The sequence below is a fragment of the Passer montanus genome, unplaced genomic scaffold, assembly GCF_014805655.1.
Source record: "Passer montanus isolate IOZ18808 unplaced genomic scaffold, ASM1480565v1 scaffold33, whole genome shotgun sequence".
NCBI classification, from domain to species: domain Eukaryota; kingdom Metazoa; phylum Chordata; class Aves; order Passeriformes; family Passeridae; genus Passer; species Passer montanus.
Window position 1 is genome coordinate 7,064,280 of NW_024368041.1, and position 19,830 is coordinate 7,084,109.

A 19,830-nucleotide genomic window follows, 5' to 3' on the forward strand; every position below is an offset into this window, starting at 1 on the left:
TAGTTTCTCTTACTGCCCCCAGTCTCTGTCCTGTTACCTGGCCACTTCCTGTGTCCTGCATCACCCATGCCTTGGGCAGGCTTCATATAAAAATCATCATTAAATCTCAACTGCCTGTGTTGTCCACATATCTAAGACTTAAGTTTTCAGGTATCTCTGCTCACACACAAAAATACAAACACACACATACTAAATGTGTTGTTTCTGGACTTGTGCCTTTACTTTATGCCTGAGGATCTTGCTGCTCTGTTGTTGGCAGTGAGTTTGATACGTCCCTCACACTGTTTGCACTGCACTCTTTGTAGCTCCAGAGCAGGACAGTGATGTGTTTTCCAAAGAGATGAGGTACAGAGAGAGCTGAAATATATGGGCTTTCACATTGTTTTGTCCAAAGCCACAAGAGGAGAAAGGCAGAAAATAGAGCAAAATTACCTGTTTCCAGTTTACTACCTTTGGAGAACTGAGAAACATTGGTTGTGGAAAAGAAAGTTGAAGCTTGGTTAAATTTTTAGCTTCTTTCCTGCTGCAAGTGTTATTCCTTATAAACATGCACGGCTCCTCCCATGCTGGACCCTGGGCTCTGCAGTGCTGGAAGCATTCCTTGGAGGAGAAGGCTGGCCAGGATGACAGAGGGGTGTCAGGCTTGGTCTGTTCCAGCAACACAACTCCATGGGCACGGGGGACATCTGGCTGTCCTCTGCTGCACTTTGTGCGCTCCGTGCACTCTGAAGGCTGGATGGTGGCGAGGGTGGAAAGGGTTCATCAGACTCTCCCTCTGAGTATGTGTGATGCTGCCATGAAGGCCATGCCAGTGTGTGCATGGGGACCTATACTGTCATGGCAATATGCCCTAATAAATTTGGCAGTGATGAAAATTGCTGAACTGGACTCCACTGAGGTGAAATTCCCCCCCTTTTCTTCAGACCAGAGATTTCCTGGCTGTCCCTCACCCTTGTGTCTCAGCACTGAGCTGGAAGGACAGTCACTTTGTATTAGAAGTTTTTAACCTCTGTGACTCATTCAGCTGTTAGTTTAACTGCTGATTTTTCCAGTGAGAATGCTAGTGACATGGGTAGATATGGTGGTGGGAAGGTACCACTGGCTGGGAAGTAGCAGTGGTTTCACATCTATGAAGAGACTATCTATGACTAAATGTGTAGCTGCAACATTTCTAAAGCAGATTTGAATCAGAGAAATGAAGGATTCTTTCAAAGTCTGGGTCTGGCCCAGTTCCTTGGAAGAACCAAATTTAAGTATTTGTTCGTTAAGCCAAAGTTTCTGTTTCAGAGTGGATGTTTAGATGTTAATCTTGTGTTGAAATTCCCCCATTTAAAGGTGAAGTGACAAAATGTGTGATACACATTGAACAGCAGCCACATTGTTAGAGATGAAAGGGAGTAGCAGTGGCTGTACAGAGCAAGACCATCTAGTTTGGTATCTCCCTTGGTGATAGCTAAGAGAGGAAAGAGTATAAGAAAGAGTGCTTTAGGAATGAGCTTTTTTCAGCAGATCCTTGTGGAACCCAGTGCTTAAAGTGTTTCTTGGGAGTGTCCTTTATGTCCATTTGTCCCCATGGATCAGATGCTCCTGTTGTGCTCAGGTTGTGGAGCTCATTACTCTGAGCAACCCAAGCCATGCAATCACTGGCCCAGTATTGTGTTTATATGGATTAGCCAAGGTCACCTAAATCAGAGGTGTGAAGTTGGATTCAGCCTGGGGACATCACAGCACCTGGTGGGCTGATGGTCCTGCTGCAGTGACCAGGAGATTGGAATTCACCCTCAGTCCTGTGTAATTCTGTCATTTAACCCCTGGGAAGCATCTACTGGCACTTGATAGAGAGCACCAGTCCTATCTGTGGGTGTGAATTCCTCTGTAACAAGTAGGATTTAATGAGAAGAACAAACCTTAGAAAATCCCGTGCAGTCAGTCTTATTAGTCATGTAGGACTATTGTCTTCTTGGTGACTTGATGCTTAAAGGAGAGAGATACAACCCCTTGTATCTCACAGGAGCCTCTTCCAGGTCTCCAAAGGAAGATAGAGTGTAATTTGGCACTTATTATTTCATTGCATCAGCTTTTCTGGGTCTGGGAGTGCTCTTAGCACAAGCAAATAAATTACCCGTCTCATTTTGCTGCATGCACTGCAGCCAGCCATATGTTTGAGCCTGATAGAGATTCTTATCTCACGGGCTAAAATTACTGAATGGAGGATGACATTTCTTATCAAGGGCTTTGCTGAATCAGAGAATGGCCCTGGCACCCGGCTCTGAGACACCACTCCTCTTTGTCCAACCTCCCAGCCCAGCAATAAATGGATTTGTGTCTGTAGGTCAGAGGTGCTTGTGTCAAGGTTTTGTTGCAGATCGAAGCTCTGAGGATTTTCTGTGTGCCTGGGAGGATGTGGGATTGAGGAGGGGAAGGAAGATTGTTCATGTGACTAAAACAGGGCATCTTAGAGCTGTGCAAGTGCATCCTCTCTTAGAAGTCCTTGTGTGCACAGCTGATAACTTCAGGCTTCACATCCATGGACTCTTTTCTCCCACTGGACAAAGGCTTTGCTTCCAGTTCTGTGGTGTGAAAAGCCATCCCCTCCTCCTGACAGCAAGAGCTTTTCTCCAGACTTCAAGCTTGCATCTCTCCATCCTCCCACCTCTTTAAGGACAGGTTATTTTTCTTCCTCTCTTTCCATTTCTGTCTTTGAAGGTTAACCTAGTAGCTGCTGATGAGTCAAGGGATTGTCTGGGTGTTTATCAGGTAGGAGAGAGACAGAAACTTCTCCCACCAAGCCCAAGCACCTTCTTTTTGCCTTGTCTTTGCCTCTTAGAGCAGAAGTGACAGCATGGGATGTTCAGCTTCTGCAGTGCATCTGGGCAAAGCTCTTGATGGAGAGTGGCCTTGGTGAAGTCCCCTAACTGAGCACTGTCCACAAAGGCAAGTTTGCTCCTAGGAGTGCTCCTGGGCAGGAAGCAGGACTAGCTACCCACCCAGCCACCCAAGCATAGTCAAACTTCCTGTAAGAGGTTCCTAGGAAAGGCATCTCTGAATTAGCATGTGGTTTTCCTTCCACACAACAATACTCTTGTAGTGTTGTACTAAGGGCAGGGTCATCTTCTCAGATCAGAATAAATATGGTAAAATGCCATCTTTGACAGAGAGAGACTTAATGTCAACATGAATTTCTTCTGCCAGGTGGTCCCAGAGGAGTTTTTCAGTTTATCTGTGACTGTGGCAAGGTACTTCAATTACAAGTATCTTCAAGCTGGCCTGTGGCAGCCATGTAATGCCCAGCAGGAGGTGCCTCAGGTGTCCAGCAGAAGCCATTCTTTAGGTCAGGAGAAGAGTGGTAGCTATGCCCAGTAAGGTGAGGACATTTTGGCTGAAGGTCCCACTACTTGCACCCTTCCTGGCTCAATCCTGGCATGCTCTTGGAAGCGTGGGACTCATCTTTGAGCGATGCTGCCCAGGGAAGACCACTTTATTTCAGAGCCAAACCACCAGCACTGCTTTCTGCAGTGCCCCATGAGATGCCCAGAGATAACAGCCCTCTGTGGTGTGGCAGTGGGCCAAGGCTGTGCTCTGAGTGACTCCTTGGGGAGGCTCCTCTGCCATCTGCAGCAGCTGGGGCAGCAAGAAATGCTGGGGCTGATGGGTGCAGCATCCCCAGGGTGCCCCATCTCCAAGGGAGGGTGGCAGAGGTCAGAGAGCAGGACAGTGCCACCCTTCTCATGGATGGCACCTCTGGGCATGTGCAGCCATCTTCCTCCTCTTGAAGCAGCATCCACAGCTTGATTTTCAGGTTTTTCTATGTCCTCCCTCATGTGTTCTGATGTGCAGCCCAGCATCCATCACAGCTTGCAGCATGGGGGTCCCAGGCACTTGCAGTTGTTACATGTGGGCTGAGTCTTGCTTCCTTCAGACCTTTTTTTCTCTTCACCATTTTCCCCCTGAATCATGCTGAGTCACCCTGACCTCAGTGGGGCAACCTCAGGCCTGCCCGTCAGCCTCTGGCCCTGCACCAGCAGTTGAGCAACCACTGCCCTGAGGTCATGCAGGAGTGGAGGTCTCCAGGGCAGCAGATGACCAGCTGGCCCTTGGGCTTTGCTCCCCAGCAGTGTCTGCATGCCATTGCACCACAGTCATGCTTTTCCCCTTTACCTGGCTCCTGCTGAGGTGGCTGTTTATTGCCTGTTTGCCCTGGATGCAGTGCTCTGCTGTCCTGTGGGAATAGGTGGTTGTCTGGGTGGGGGATTGGGGAGGTTATGGGAAAGTGCTGTGTTTTGGGCTAGTGACCATCTGAGGTGACCAGCTGGTAATCCCCAGCTGTCAGCCTGGCCTGTCCAGCTGGGCACCTGCCTTTAATACAACTGCAGGATCACGTTTGATTTGTTAAGAGAAAGAGCAGAGGGGGTTTCCTCCAGCTGTCAAAGTGCATGCACTGTCTTACCCTTGTCTCAGGCATCGTGTTTGCCTGTGACTTCTGAATTGTTGCAGATAACCTCAGTGAATTGGGCTCTGGCAGCATACCCACCACAGAGTTCACCTCAGATGCCTGTGGGGTGCACCCTGCATGTGCACAGCATGCACCCTACACACTCACACTAAGCATGCTGCACACCCACGACATGCAGCCTATGCACTCATGGCATCGTGGCATGTACCCCACGCTCCCAGTACATGGCATGTATTGCATTCCCCATGTGCAGTTCCATGCACTCTGCAAGCTTGTCGAGATGACGTGCTGGGTGGCAATGCTTGAGGTGATCAGAACTCACATCTTTGCTTTCAGTTCCCAGACCGAGTTTGCAGTTGGAAGAAGCAAAGCCTGTCATTTTATTTGTCAGCTGAGGTAATTTTTTTTCTAGAAGCTGCTAAGGCACAGTCAACCCGGAACCCGCAGCGCTCTTACTAGAAACCATTATCTGGGTTAGACTGACACACATAATGGGAAGGTTGAATTGGCCCTAACACATGGCTGGAACATTGTTAGTGCCCACTGTTGGTCTGCTCTGGTGCAGCCATGGGTGATGTAGTGGCCTGTGGAGCAGCTACAGCCCTCTTGCAGTTGATGGTGACTGTCAGATGTCCCACGTGTAGCTCTGGGAGTATGGGAATGGGGACTGAACAGGCTGAATTTCCAAATATTCCCAAATACATCCATAAATCTGTTAATCATAGATGCTGCCAGCCAGGTATGAGTTGTGGAGTATAGGAGAGCCTCCAAAACTTCTGCTCCATGTTCGGGGCTTCCCAGTTCCAGCACAGGCTTGTGCAAGCAGAGCAGGACAAGCCAGAAGAAATGCATTACACATGGGGGAAAAGCAGACTGGCTTGGTCCCTACCATTTTGAACAGCCAGAATACATCTTTTAGAAGGGGAGGCTTCAGTGAAAGTACCTGGGAACCTCTCCTTTCTGACTGGTGTCTTGAAAACAGTGTGTTTTCTGAGGTGCTGTGGGCAAGCCCTGTGCCCTGCCCCTTGTGCTTGCTCAAGCAAACCCTCAGTGCCAGCTTTTCCCCATCCAGTTCCCGTCCTCATGTCTTGTACTTGATTATCTTCCCATCTGATTTGTTACAGTAGCAAGCAGCTCATTTAGGTCATTTCCATCTAGCTCTAATTAAGATTCTACATGCCTTTTTATTCCAATGAAAAAAAGGGGTTCCTCTTGACTGCTTTTGAGTATGGGAGCGTGCAGCCGGGTGCCCTTGACTTCGGCAGTATTTGGGAGCACATGTAAGTGCTTTCCTGATCTGAACCAAAACTGCAGTAAATCTTGATGACTCTCAGCAGGAGTCTTTCATCTGCATGAAGTTCTGTAAGTGAAGGAAGTGTTGGCAACTGTTGGAGCCAACAGAAAGAATGTGTAAATCCTGGCAAGGAGGTGAATTACCGTGGAGTTCAAAGCATGACATGCTCCTTTATGTACTCTATCTCAGTTGTCAGGAAGGAGTTAGCTCTTAAAATGTGGTGCTAGGGATGAGGACTGAGTTATTTTGTGCTTGCTTTTGTGCTTTTGTGTTTTGGACTTTGCCAAGCATTCAGGTGGATGGATGCTGCCCCATCCCACAAACTCCAACTGGCTGAGCATTGTGGGAGGAAGGATGAAACTGCTCTGGAGTCCTTTATTTACTTTGGTGCTGCAAGAGTAACTTTACAAAGCAGTCAGTCCATAGCTCAGGAAATATTTTCCTGCTGACCACATCCCTAGCTAGCAACTGCTCTCCCACTCTGGGAGTGAAGGCAGGAAGAGCAAAATTCTAGCTGAAAGTCCTCCTTTTTCAAAATTAGTTTGATTTTTATTTTTTAAATATTCAATTGCTGGGTTATTCTTGGAGGTATATTTAACTGGGCCTTGCAGGATATTTCATGTCTTTGGCAAACTTTCAAGAAGGAGGTGTCTTAGTGATTCTGTACAACTCCAGAGGGCTGCAGAGGATGCAGGCAGGTGGTAATGCCAGAAGGAAGCGATTAGAGTTGAAAATAAATGCAATTTATGCAAAAGCTTCATGAAGAAATTCAGCCTGATGAGGGCATGGAGCAGCAAAACACCTTCCTAAGGAGAGACAGAGCATCACTGCTTTGCTCGTGTGACACGGGGAAGGATCCAGCTCTCTTCCCTAGGGGATGGGCTGGTGCATCTTTTCCATCTCTAATGTCTCTGCTTCCTCATATCTGATGTAAATAATTTATAAGGCTCGAAACGTGATCATGGGGCCGTCTGTGCAGGAGGAAGATTAAAGCCTGGGGCCAGCAGTGTGGAGGAGACCTGCTACCTAATGCAGTGCCTGTTCTCCATGGGCAGTATGCCAGGTGAACAAGTGCTGGATTAGTGCCTGAACCCTACTAGAGTCATCCCACCCAGTCCTTTTGTTCTTTCCACCTCTTTTTCCATGTCTCCTTTCCCCCACCCCTGCCATAATTTTCCTTTTTCTTGTCTTTTTTTTTTCATTCCTCCTTCCTTTTTTTTTCTCTTCTGTTTTTATCCCACCTTTTCTGCTGTTTTCCACTATTCTATATATGAAAATTCAGCATTTCTTTTTTCCAGGCAGTAGTTTTTGGCTGTAATTGAGCTGTGTGTATTCTGATCACATAAGAACTAAACAAAGGGGTTGTCACTTCTGTACTAGTCTGGCTTCAACCTGGGGATAAAAAATCACCTGTGGACAGAGAGTAGAAATCTGTGAAAAGCTGTGCTGGTAGTGGTCTGAGAGGTGACTCAAAGTGCCCAGTTCAAGACCCTTGAATTCAGCCTAAGCAGCCAGTGGGTGTCAATCAAACCCATAAGTCAGGGTCTGGTGTGAATAGCTGCAGAGCAACTGCAGCACAGTTTCACTGGCAGGTCCCAGGACAGTTGTACAGATGTTTCAAACTTTCTTGGAAGCAGCACAATGTAGAGACAAATCTTGCTGGTTGTGTTGCTCCCTCACTTGGCAGACTTGCTCCTCACCTAGAGCTCCAGAGACTGAAGACAAATCAGAGTCCATTAGCCATCTGAAGCAGCATCCAGTGGTGTTGATCAAATATATAAATAAATAGAGCCCAAACTCCAGAGGTGGGCTCACTTCCAGGAGAGCTGCTTCTATCTACTCTGGTGTCCCAATGGAGCACCTCTCCTGTGAGGTAAAACAGACAGTTTGGGGTGTTCAGCATGGAGAAGAGAAGGTTCTAGGAAAATCTTAGACCACCTTCCAGTACCTAAAGGAGGCTGCAAGAAAGGTGGAAAAGGGACTTTTTACAAGGCTGTGGAGTGATAGGATAGGGGTTAATGGCTTCAGACTGAAAGATGGCAAGTTTAGGTTGGACATAAGGAAACAACTTTTTACTGTGAGGTGGTGGGACACTGGCAACAGGTTGCCCAGAGAAGTTATTGATGCTTCATGTCTGGAAGTGTTCACGGCCAGGCTGGATGGGGCTTTGAGCAACCTGGTCTAGTGGAAGGTGTCCATGCTCATGGCAGTGGGGATTGGATGATCTTTGAAGCTCCCTTCCTACCCAAACCACTTTGTGATTCTTGAAATCCTGCAAGTTATGATCTCTGATTTCAGTTGATACGTTTGCATTAACTGAGAGGGAAGAAACATGGCATTTTCAGTCCATTCAGCAGCAGAGATATGCTTGTGCCAAGACACCTCTGGCAACTGCTGAGGTGGCAATTTTCAGTAGCAAGGTGGAGGAATGGCTCAGCCCAGAGCCTGAGTATAGCATCCCTTCACCTGCACAGGTGAGCTGGATCAAAGCACCATAAAATGCCCTGGACAAACACTAGTGAACCTACAGAAATATTCTCTCAGAATATCACTCCTGTCTGATTCTCCAGGGAAACAGGTCAGCCTACCAAATGCGACCAGAGTCAACAATAATTACAATTATAAGGGGCATTTGCTGACTTGATCTCTCCATGGCTTTGTCTTGGTATCTCTTGCTCTGTTTGTGGCGAGCTCATTTGAATGGGTAGTTGCTTGTCCCTGTGCCTGGGCAGCTGGTCTTGTCAGTCCTCCTCATTTCACTTGTGGAAGTAAATTGTAAATATATATATATTTTTAAACTCAGGGCTTTCATTACATATATTCAGCAGCATGGTCTCCTTTTTGTACCATCTCAAATTTATCCTTCAAATAACACACGTAATTTTTTAGCATCATTTCAAAATGCTGCAATAATGTTATTGTAGACTCAACTATTGTAGCTATTTATAAGAACAGGATGCTCTCAGTTTCCTGGGACTGTACAGTATTTTCATTTTTTGGCTTCTCTTTGAGAATTCTGTAAACCACTCTTTATTTTCAGCAAAGCATCTGTTTTAGCTTCGCGATTACTTTGTCTTTTAGACTGAAAGGGGCCTCAGAGCGTTTTAACCTCCTGCTTCCCCTGCCTTGTAATCCCCCCAGGGTTTGCCAGGCTCCTTCCCAACATGAATGGGGGGCCGGGAGGGGGGGAGCAGAGAAAGGGGGATTCACTTCCGATGAAGTCAGCCGGGCTCGGTGCTGCGGCGGGAGCTGGGCAGGACCCCCCATCCTGGCTCAGAGCTGGGCAGGACCCCCCCATCCTGGCCGTCCTGGCTCAGAGCTGGGCAGGACCCCCCATCCTGGCTATCCTGGCTCAGAGCTGGGCAGGACCCCCCATCCTGGCTATCCTGGCTCAGAGTGCTGCCAGCGCCGGATTAGGCAGCAGCCCTGAGCTCGGAAGCCGGTGGTGACTTCACTCCCCCGCCGCTGACCTCCTCATGGGAAGCTTTTCCCAACAGGAAGATGCATGAGGTTGTTAAATACTTCCCAATGTCTGGCTGAAGTTTCCCCTTTCCTAATTTAATTTCACTTTGCTTATGATTTAGGTGATGATTTAAAAAAAAAAAACAAAACTTTTTTTTTTGACAGTTTATATATTTTTTTTCAGTTTGAAACATCTTACTCTACTTTTAAGTAGATACAAATCCTTTGGTCTGTCACAGGTGCAGTGGATATTAGCTTATAGAGCATCTCCATTTCCACAAATTGCTTTATCCCAATGTAAAGGGATATTTTAGAAAAAATTAAGTCATAGGTTAGAAAAAAAAGGAAGAGTGCTTGAAAAAGAAGGATGCACCAGGCATATCTGTTCTTTTTTCTGACAGTCATAACTTGGTGCTGCTTTCTTTTCATGTTCCCTTTGGTGGTTTGTGGAATTCCACCCCTGAGCACCCATCAGCAGCAGAGACCCTCAGTGCTGGGCAGTTCTCGTGTGTGAGTTCCTGTGAGGAGCAAAATGCAGAAAAGTGAGTCATCCTTCCTTCTTCTGTGGAGTTCTGTGGAAGATAAAACACCTCACCCAAACCCAAGGAGGGTTACGACATGGTAAATCTGGAGCTGGAAGCTCTGGTGAAGTTCTGGCACCTCAGCCTTGGGCTAGGTCTTCTCCCTGGGCTGCTCAGTGGGGAGCTCTGGCTGCATTGGGCCATGCTTGGCTCTTAAAGCATCTTTGAGTTCCATTGAGCTGCTGCTCTTGAGGGTGGTAGAGGAATTTATGTGCACTGGAAAACACAAAGGGTGGTGGAAGCCTTGAGAAATTTGGTATCATGAGAGGAAGGAGACTGCACCTCCTTCCTGTGTCTCTTCCTTCCCCTCTCCATCCTTCCTCTTCCTGCTTGGCACTCTGCCTCTGGGGCTCAACCTCCACTCATGGGGTGCCACCACCCCTCCTGGTCAGGAGCCAGTTGTGCAGCTGAGAGATGCTGATTTTTGGGAACGGTGTTTTATGTTTTTGTTTGCTCATCTTGGAGATTAAGTGTGGGAACACTTGCAGCCTGAGATGCCAGTAGCTGACAGTTGCATCTGACATATATTTCAATTTTTGTTATCTTCCTGCAGCTGTTTTCACAACACTCATATGAAAGGTCCACTTATCTCACTCCTTCCATGGTAGAAAAGGCTAAAGAAAACATTCCTGTTTGTTTGTATTGAAACTGGTATGGTTTGTGGCTTTTATGTTTTCTTGCAGGGTTTTTGGTTTGCTTTGTTGGGTTTTTTTTTTTAATCATCTTGAACTCCTGAGCAGAAGGTAACAAAACACTCAAGGGCAGAGTCTTATCTCTTCTACATCAGTGCAAAGGTAGAACTGTCACTGACCATGGGATTGGATTGTCTCGTTTCACAGGCATGCCCTCTGTTTTAAATAAATAGATTAATCCCTCTGCAAATGCACGTTAATTTTCCACTCCCTTTCTTACTCACTAAGGTATGTTGCATTATAGTTATTAGGAGTCACACAGATCTCCTATAACAACATTTGCATCATTATTCAAGACCTTTTGTTTTTATTCTTCATGGAAACAGCTCTATCAGAGGGATTGATGTAGAGGGGTTAATTTGGCATCCTGGAGCAGGGCATTGATCCCCTCAAATACAGCTTTGCTTGTATGTACCAGGGGTTGCACTGTGAAGTTTCAAAGACAGCCTGGAAGCTGGGGAGATGGAGTCTGTGTGGTGCCTGCAAGCCTGGCCAGGTGGCATTGGAGCTTCTCTGGGACATGAGGGATTTGGAATACAAGCTGTGCCTCCTGGTGTCCTTTCCTTCTGATGGTGTGGTCTCCTGCTGTTCAGGAGATGTTCTCCAGCACAGCAGTGGTATTTGTCCACCCTGGAAGGGTAGTAAGGGTCTTGTTTGCTTTTGTTATTAGATTGACTGAGGGGCTGCAGACTGGGGGAGGGGAGAGCTTGATTTCTCATGTGTGTGCTCTCAGGTGCTGGGCTGAGACTGAGCTTGTCTGGTAGGGAGGCAGAGGGGTTTATGGTGTCATTGCAAGTCTTTGTGATTCTGGTCATTAGGTGGATGCAAATCATATGATTTTTAAATTGCCTAAAGTTGGCATGGAATAAGTGAGTCAGATGCTTCCCCCTTTGCAATGATCTTCCTGTCTGCAGATCAGTGGTGAGCACCAAGGGCTTCACTTGCTGCTCTGCTCCAGCAGCCCCAGGTCAACTGGAAACCATTTCCAAAGGCCGCATTCCTTTGATCAGTGACAAGTGAACTCAGGTATTTAAGGTAAATGTTACAGCTTTCTGGGAACTGTCACCTGAGTTGTCACATAAATGGTGTAAAATTATTGTCACGGAGCCAGTGTGGCTGACACAGGAATGGTTTCCACTTGTGTGGAGATACAAGGGAGGACCTCTCAGTGTTCCTGGATGCTGAGGAATTCAACCTCTCAGCCTTTCTGAGAAGAGGCTTTCCTGCCTGCTTTGTAAACTGTGAAAACAAAACACAGAGATGAAGAGAATTACCCGAGATCACACAGGATGCTGCTGCGCTCAAGATCAAAATCATCTTCCGTGTCCCAGTTTTCACTCCATCTATTAATACACCACGCTATTTTTAGCCCTCTAAGTAGCCACGTTGTTTGTAATTAGCTTCACTAATAACTGCTCTTCCATACGCTGCAGGACCCACCAGCGGAGCAGCGCGCTTTTCTGAGCCAAGCTAAATACAAGGGCGGCTAATGAAAGGCATCCGCATTTCCAGTTGGTTGCTGCTGAGCAGACACGTGTCCTTGTAGCTCTTGTGATCAGTCAGCTGCCTAAATACAGCTCCTGTACTTGGGTTAAGGATGAGGTGTTGCTACTCAGGGTTTCCGGGGCGTTCCCTTGCTGACCTTTCAAGAAAGTGAAGCAGCACGGTCTGGTCTCTCCCTCTCTCCGGCGTGTGCTGAGTCAAGGCTGCTGCTTTCGAAGAGAGGTACGCAGTACCTAGAGCAGGAAATTTAATTAATGGCTGCAGACGTCTTAGGTGACAGCTATATTTATACCCCAAGAGAATTACTAATTACTGTAGGGATTGGGAGGTGCACTTGCAGCAGCTGCATGGAGCTGAGTGACCAAACGAGATGCAAATCCAGCAGATGACTGCAGAGGAGATGATGAGTTGCAGTTGAGTTGAGCTGCAGTTCTCTTGAATTCCACCAGTGACTGCAATTTTGCTCCATTGAAAACACAATTGCTTCACCAGTACCAGCTCAAAGCTACCTAAGCAAACAGACACACTACTAGTTAGGAGGAACAGACTGTTTTCACACATTTTCTTTCAAGAATCCATCTCCAAACTTTCGAGCCCAAAATAAGGAACCAAAAAATGTTTTCCAGCATGCAGAAAATGAGCTGAATCACTGCATGCTTGCTATGTGACTTTTGCACCAGCTTTGTGTACAACAGCAGCTGTAGGGGCAGCCAAATGAGCTCCCCTTTCAGAAAACCCATGTCAGAGGGTTATTAACTCGAGAGCTGTGACCTCTTGTGACAGCGCGGCTCGGTTGCCTCCAGATCTGCAAGATCTGTGAGAACGTCACCATGTTTTGCATGTGAGGGTTTTTTTGCTCTCCCTCTTTGATATAAATATATCGAGATGGTTATCTTTAACTGTGCACACACACATGCAGGCCAAGCTGGTTCACTGAACACTGGCACAAGCCATGTGTGCTTAAACCAGAGGTCTTTATTCAGGCAAAGCCCCTGTTGATTTTTCCTTGCTTCTGTAAATTCCAGAGCCTTGGTCCAAAGCTAGCAGTGCACATTTGTTTGCCGTTGTACCGTAATACAGATGGGCAATCCTTGTAATACAGCTACATTTATTTACCGATAGAAATGTGCAGAACTGTGATAGGTTGCTATATAGGTTATTATTGATTTTGTTCTTTTTATTCCTGCAAAACCAGCTAGGCTAAATGCTGTATTAGAGCAAATAGACCTCTCTTATTTTTTTCTTCTTTTTTTTTTTTCACCAAAAACTGAACGGGCAAAATGGTCTTTTCATTTGTAAGAATCTCCTAATTTGGGTCTAATATTGTATCACACGTGCTCTAAAGCACCAACAGGGCTAGATTACATCTGTGGCCAGTTCACTTCCTACTCAGCACTTTATTTGCATCTTGGCAGGAAGATAGGACAGTTTCCCCCCCTCTTCCCTGCATATTAATTTCATATATAATGCATGTTTAGACATTTTAAAGGCAGTTTTGACCATACAGCATAACTGAAATAAAAAACACCAGACAAAGCCCCAAACCAAAATCAAAAAATGCTAGTAGGAAGGTCTCAGAGGAGAACCTAGGAAAACAGGAGGGTTCAGAGGCAAGTGGCCTTCCCGAGAATGCTTACTGGGTCCAGTTCTCACGTTCTTCAGATAAATTCACATGGGAAGTGGTGGACAGGAAGACCTGGAATGGGAAAGCCTGGAGCAGGAGGTTGCTTGTTCAGCCCAGTACAGGTGTATCAGGGAGGAGATGGATGACCTGCTGAGACAGAAGGATGCTGATGCTTCAGGAGCAAGTGGGTCTCACCTGTTATGGTGGTTATTAGGCTGAAAATAAAAATAAGTGTTCTAATTTTGGGGGAAGGTTTTTAATAAAAGGGACTAAAGTGTTGGTTTGTTTCTGGGCAGGATTATGTATTTGCCTGAGGTGGGTGCTTATTGAGTTCGTGTTCAAGGCAGGCCCTTCTCAATGCTATTAAAAAAAAAAAAGGGAAGAAAAATATGTATATGAAAATAAGTCTGAGGTTTCAGGAGAGACTAAGTTGGCCTGGTTTTATTTCTAAATGGCTGGCCCCATACAGAGCTTGTGCTCTGGTGAAGGAATCAGTTTTATTCTGAGGCCGGTAAAATGAAGTGCTGAGAATGACAGTGTGGGGATGTGCTTATGTGGCCCTTCTCACGTGGGCTGAGTGTGCCCATGCCACAGGGGCTGGTTCCACTGTCTTTTGCCTTTCAAACCGATCCCATCCCTGCTGTTGGTGCCTGGGTGCACAGGATTTTGCAGCACTGAAACACTGACTTTAACAAAATTTAACCCAGAGGAAACAAACACAGTCTAGCTTGTTCTTGATTGTGTCAGTTCCTGCACTTGTCTGACAAGGCCTTTGTCCCCAGGGCAGGCAGGGAAAACAGAGGTCACCCTGAGCAGTGCTGAGCTGCAGTGTGAAATGCTCAGCAGTGGGTCCCCAGTCTGAGAGGAGCGTGGACCTTTTTAGCAGGTCCAGAGGAGGCCATGGAGATGATCAGAGGGCTGGAGCATCTCACCTTTGAGGAAAGGCTGAGAGAGCTGAGGTTGTTCAGCCCAGAGAAGAGAAGGCTCTGGGGAGACCTTAGAACCACCTGAAGGGGCTATAAGAGTTCTGAAGGGGGACTTTTAATGAGGACATGGAGTGATAGGACAAGGGGCAGTAGCTTCATACTGAAAGAGGCTAGGTTTGGTTTGGACATGAGGAAGAATTTTTTTTTTAAATGAGGGTGGTGAGATGATGTAACAGTTTGTCCACAGAAGCTGTAGATACCCATGCCTGGAAGTGTTTAAGACCAGGTTAAATGAGGCTTTAAGCAACCTGGTCTACTGTGCCTGGAAACTGTCCCTGCCCGTGGCAGTTGATTTGGACAAGATGATCTTTAAGGTCAACTTCCAACCATTTTGTGATTCTATGAAATAGTAGCCATGACAAGAGCTCTTATTTTCCAGTCCCTTCCAGGTAGGAGGAGATTAAGGTGGCCATGTCAGGCTTCAGTCTTGGGTGTGGAGGTCTTGGGGTTTGGTGGATCTGTGTTGGTTCACACAGCCATGCCCTTGTGCCTCTCCCCACTTGCAGGCAAGCTGACAGAAGCATTTTGCCCACCCTGGGATCCCCTTGCCCAAAAAGCCTCACAGGTGGGCTGCAAGAACAGCAAATGGGCTCCTCTGTTCTGGCAGGAGGCTGCACGGCAGCCTGTGTGAAACACTTTAGTGGCTCTGAGATATCAGCACAGAGTGATTCATACATGGGGTTTTCTCTCACTTTCTGGCATGTGAGGTTGGGGACGTGTTTGGAATTTTCTCCCCTCACAGGCCCTGCTCCCCAGCTCCCCTCTGAAATCTCTGTGAGACACCCATACCCCCTTGGGAGACCCTTGGGGTATTTCCTCCACCTCCCCAGCAGCGATTTCTCTGTGAGAAAGTTCTCTGAGGCTTGGCCTCAGCTCCCGTGGCTCACCAGAGGCTGCAAGACTCAGGCAGGCAGCGAACACAAAGGTTGCATATGGCTGGGTGCAAATGACCCTGTGTGGTCATTCAGGGTTGATTTCCTCAAACAGACTTGAAAGGAAGTGTCTTTATCTTTTCCTGTTTTTATTTTCACCACTAAATTATTTGCAATTGTCCTTTAGTCAAAATAGGGGGAGGTGGGGAAGCATCCCCAGTGTTTAGGAATTATTTTCACCACTAAATTATTTGCAATTAGTTGTTGTCCTTTAGTCAAAATAGGGGGAGGTGGGGAAGCATCCCCAGTGTTTAGGATTGTTTTGCACCCAGTGCATGGCCGGGCTGGGGTTTCTCTGCTGTTGGGGATGTTAAAGACCCTGACCCCAAGCAACTCTTCCTGAGCACTGTGTCCTCCCTTGGATAATCACTCACTGCCAAGCAGGGAAGTGATGAGCACAAACCCCCAGGCTGACAGGTCTGTACGTTGGAGTCCCAGCCCCAAAAGCAGTGTCATGCACAGCCCCTGCGTGGGTGTTGGCTGAGGCATCCACCAGCAGGAAGGGTCACATTGTGATTGATTTAGTAGTACTTCACTCATATGGACCCTAATGTTTGTCTTGGAGCTCCTGGTGTGCAAGTTTCATCCAGTGACCCCCAAACTACCTTTCCCTCTGCCACTTTGGGTGCTGTCTTGCTGACCAGATATCATGCCCTACATTTTATTTCTCTGATAACATGTTCTGATAGGGTTTTTTTCTTCCTTCTTGTTTTCTTCACAGATTTATCTGGAAAGTATGACTGACAGGAGCAGCTTACTCACCATTAGATAAGTATTGCAGATGACTCATGCTGGAGTATTGATAGTTGTGCTGCTGAGATGGATATCCTGTTTTATAACAGCTGTAGTGTGATGCCAAGAGCCAGGAACCTTAATTTCACTATCCGTGCTTTTCTGTGAACGTGCATTGGGTCTCTGGCACCTTTGCTCCTTGGTTTGTTCATCTAAAGGGTTCACAGGGAGGGGAAGTTTTGCTTCCCTCAGGGGGTACAGGGTATGGGGCAGCTCATGTCACCTTGAAATGAAAGCTAGTGTTGAAAGGCTGCAGCTTTTATAGCTGTTCTCCACAACATGCAATATTTGTCTTTTTAATAGATGCCATTAGTGACTTTCTCTCGATACTTTGGGGTTTTTTTTTGTTTTGCTTGTGTTTTTCCAGAGCCATCGTACCCCTTCTTCAGCAGAACAAACCAGAAGGTGTAGAAACAGGTAAGGCAGCTGCTGTTGCAGCATGTTACTTTTGAATCATTAAGGGAAAAATACTGGCTGTAGTAAAGTGCAAAAAAAACCCTGTTGACTCAATGGCAAGTGAGAGTTGTACCCAATGTACTCAGCTCCATGAGAGGCTATGAAATTACTGCGTTCAGGGACAAATTTGCAGGCTACTTGAGAGCATGTGTCTGAACCTCTCTCTGCTTCCAAAACCACTGGCCTCAAAGCTCTGTGAGCAACAGATTTAAGAAGAGATGAGCAGTAGAAAGGAGCCTGCTCTTGGGGGAGATGCAGAAGGAGCTGAGCTGTGAAGATGGGGGAGATACGTACAGGATGGCAGGAGCTGCTGGGGAGGTGTTAACCCACATGGGATGGCAGGGGACTGAAGTGGCTTTGGCTTGGATGGGTGCAAAGGGCCGTACAGCAATGAGGGAAATTTGGAGTTAAAAGAAGAAATTTTTCAAGGGTGCATTGCAGCGAAGGCCAAGCTGACAGTGATGGCAGCACATGGGCTCTGCCTGATGTACCTGCCTGTGTGTGGGTGGTGTCACTGGGGATGGCTGGGACTCCACATGTACCACGCTCTTGGGCATCACCTGTGGTTCGCACCATCCTTAAACTGCCAAGGATGTTTGGTTTCCATGAAGGTCCTGGGCCATGACTGAGGATCTGTGCCTTGAGCAGTGTGTCCCTTTCATCAGCAGGAGCCTGGGACAGGGCCTTCCAGTGGGGCAGTGGAGGCATGTCAGGTGCTGCACCTGATTTCTCAGCACACATGAACCAGAGCCAGGAAGAAAAATCTGGCTTGAGAATCTGTGCTGTGTGCCAGCAGCGTGATTTGGATCTCAGCATTTACTGTAAGGGTGGTGAGACACTGGAACAGGTTACCCAGAGAAACTGTAGATGCTCCCTGTGGAACACTTCCATCCCTGGAAGTTTTCAAGGTTAGGCTGGGCAGAGCTCTAATCATCCTGATCTAGTGAGAGATGTCCCTGCCCATAGCAAGGGGGTTGGACTAGATCATCCTTGAAGGTCCCTTACAACCCAGCCCATTTGGTGGTTCTGCTACATTCATTGGAACTTGTGTTCTTCAGGCTGAAACAGACCTTTGCGGTTCTGTGATTTTGATACTTTGCTACATTCATTGGAACTTGTGTTCTTCAGGCTGAAACAGACCTTTGGAGTAAAGGACTGGGTCCTGATCATGTGTAAAATAAAAAAACCCCCCAAAACTTATTGCATCTGGCTAGCAGAAACCCCTGCATGATGTGTCCTCCCTTAGGAGTCTCAGTTAGGTCCCTGCCTTGTAGAGTAGAAAATGCCTTTAAGGCCTCCTCTGTTTAGGCTCTGCATACCCCAAAACTTATTGCATCTAGCTAGCAGAAACCCCTGCATGATGGCTTGTAACATAGTCTCAGTTAGGTCCCTGCCTTGTAGAGTAGAAAATGCCTTTAAGGCCTCCTCTGTTTAGGCTCTGCATCAAAGATGTTCACATGCTATGAAACTACCTCAAGACTAAAATTTTTTTGAGTGATAATCTGATGTTGCTCTTGGTAGAAAGGATGGGATTTTGGCATTTGGGGATTGTGTAGCATCAGTTAGTGAATGCAAGGGCCAGGGCATCAGGAATTTTATCAGCAGGTTCTTCCACTTTGGCCATGTCATCCCACACTGACATGTCTAAAAAAGCCCCACAATTCTGATGAATGCTCTTAACCATCACTTGGTGGAAATATTTTTGGGGTAGAGAAATGAGAACACTTGTCTCTGCCCCATTCACCTTGCATCACTGGGGTCAGGACGGCAGCTCAGAGGCAGGATCTGTGCTTCCCCCGTGGGTAGTCTCAGCTATACATATTCAAATCGAGCACCCAGGCATGTCACCTCAGTGCAGCACGACTGAGACAGGCACAGGGGCTTTCCAGCCCTTCAGGCCATTATTAGTAAGAGGGTTTGCGTGTGGTGTGTCTTTTGGTTCAAGCTGTGAACTGCCACTGGGCTCTAAAAACTGCTGGTGAGCCTTGGTAATAGTATTGCAAAAAGTTTCCGAGAAGCATAATAACTTCCCTAAATATATATATTTTTAATGACTAAAGATGTTTGGGCATTTGTTCATGCTGAAAGTTTGCTGACCCCAGTAGAGGGGATTTGTACTCTAGCCATTATTTGGGAAGCTCAGGCAGGTAGTGGATAAGGATAAGGAAGTTGTTGTTGCGGTTCTGTTTCTCACTGTCAGTTTGGGATGGTGGATTTGGGGGCATGTTTGAGGGTTTGGTGAGTTGGTAGAACAGTTTATAGCAATGTGAATGGCCTGTATAGTAACTTCAAGATCATGCCAGCTAAGCAACTAGATCAGGGATTACAGATCCCAGGGCACCTGAAGTCCAAATAGGTTTTTAAATCACACAGGTCATTTTAAAAGAGATAATTAAGTTTCTGAGTTCCTCAGTAGTGCCTACAAATGTTCCTACAAATGGCTCATGAAGCACTTGCAGTCTATAACTTCTGCCGGAGGAAAATGTGCTATTAGGTGGAAATTAGCTGCCCATGTGGCATTTTCTGTCTTGGAGTCTCAGGGAGTTTTACTGAGATGTGTTAATACAGCTGTGCTGAAGGTACTGCTCATCTGCACGCTCTGATAACCATCCTCATGTGAAATGAATCCCTGTGGAGCTGTTTGAGTTCTTGCTGCTCCTAGTTCCCAACTTACCTGGTTGCCAAAAGCTGCTACCCACCGAGGCAGGGCTGAGGATGAGCTAATGTGCATCTGCACCTTATCCCTTGTTCTCTATGAGCACAAACCCATCTTGGCTTACTGGGAGAACTGGAGCACCAGGTGGGAACCTGAAATGGAGAATATCTATTCTGCCTCCCCTTACTGGGGCAGTGCGGGGATTAAGGGCTGGAAGTGCACTGAGGTGGAGGCAGTGACATGTCAGGTACTGAAGTAGGCTTTGAGAGCAGTTTGCCCTCTGGAAGTGTCTGCTTTTTTGCACTTGACTGGTTGGCAAGGTGGGAGTCATCACCCCCCCATGCAGGTCAGCAGTGCAGCTTTTGGTTTATGCTGCAGCCAGGGGCAATGTAGTAAACA

At 46.9% G+C, this 19,830-nt stretch overlaps 1 long non-coding RNA gene across 2 annotated transcripts in view; it reads left to right on the forward strand.

Annotated features, from left to right (window-relative positions):
- The window catches only part of LOC120505186, an 88,481-nt gene that overhangs the window by 55,692 nt on the left and 12,959 nt on the right, over positions 1-19,830 (forward strand). Inside the window, exon 5 of one of the 2 annotated variants that reach the window (XR_005628180.1) lies at positions 16,249-16,736. The exons of the other annotated variant lie outside the window; for it this stretch is intronic. This is a non-coding gene — a long non-coding RNA (uncharacterized LOC120505186). The remainder of the gene's footprint in view (positions 1-16,248; positions 16,737-19,830) is intronic. 2 annotated transcript variants of the gene reach the window in all.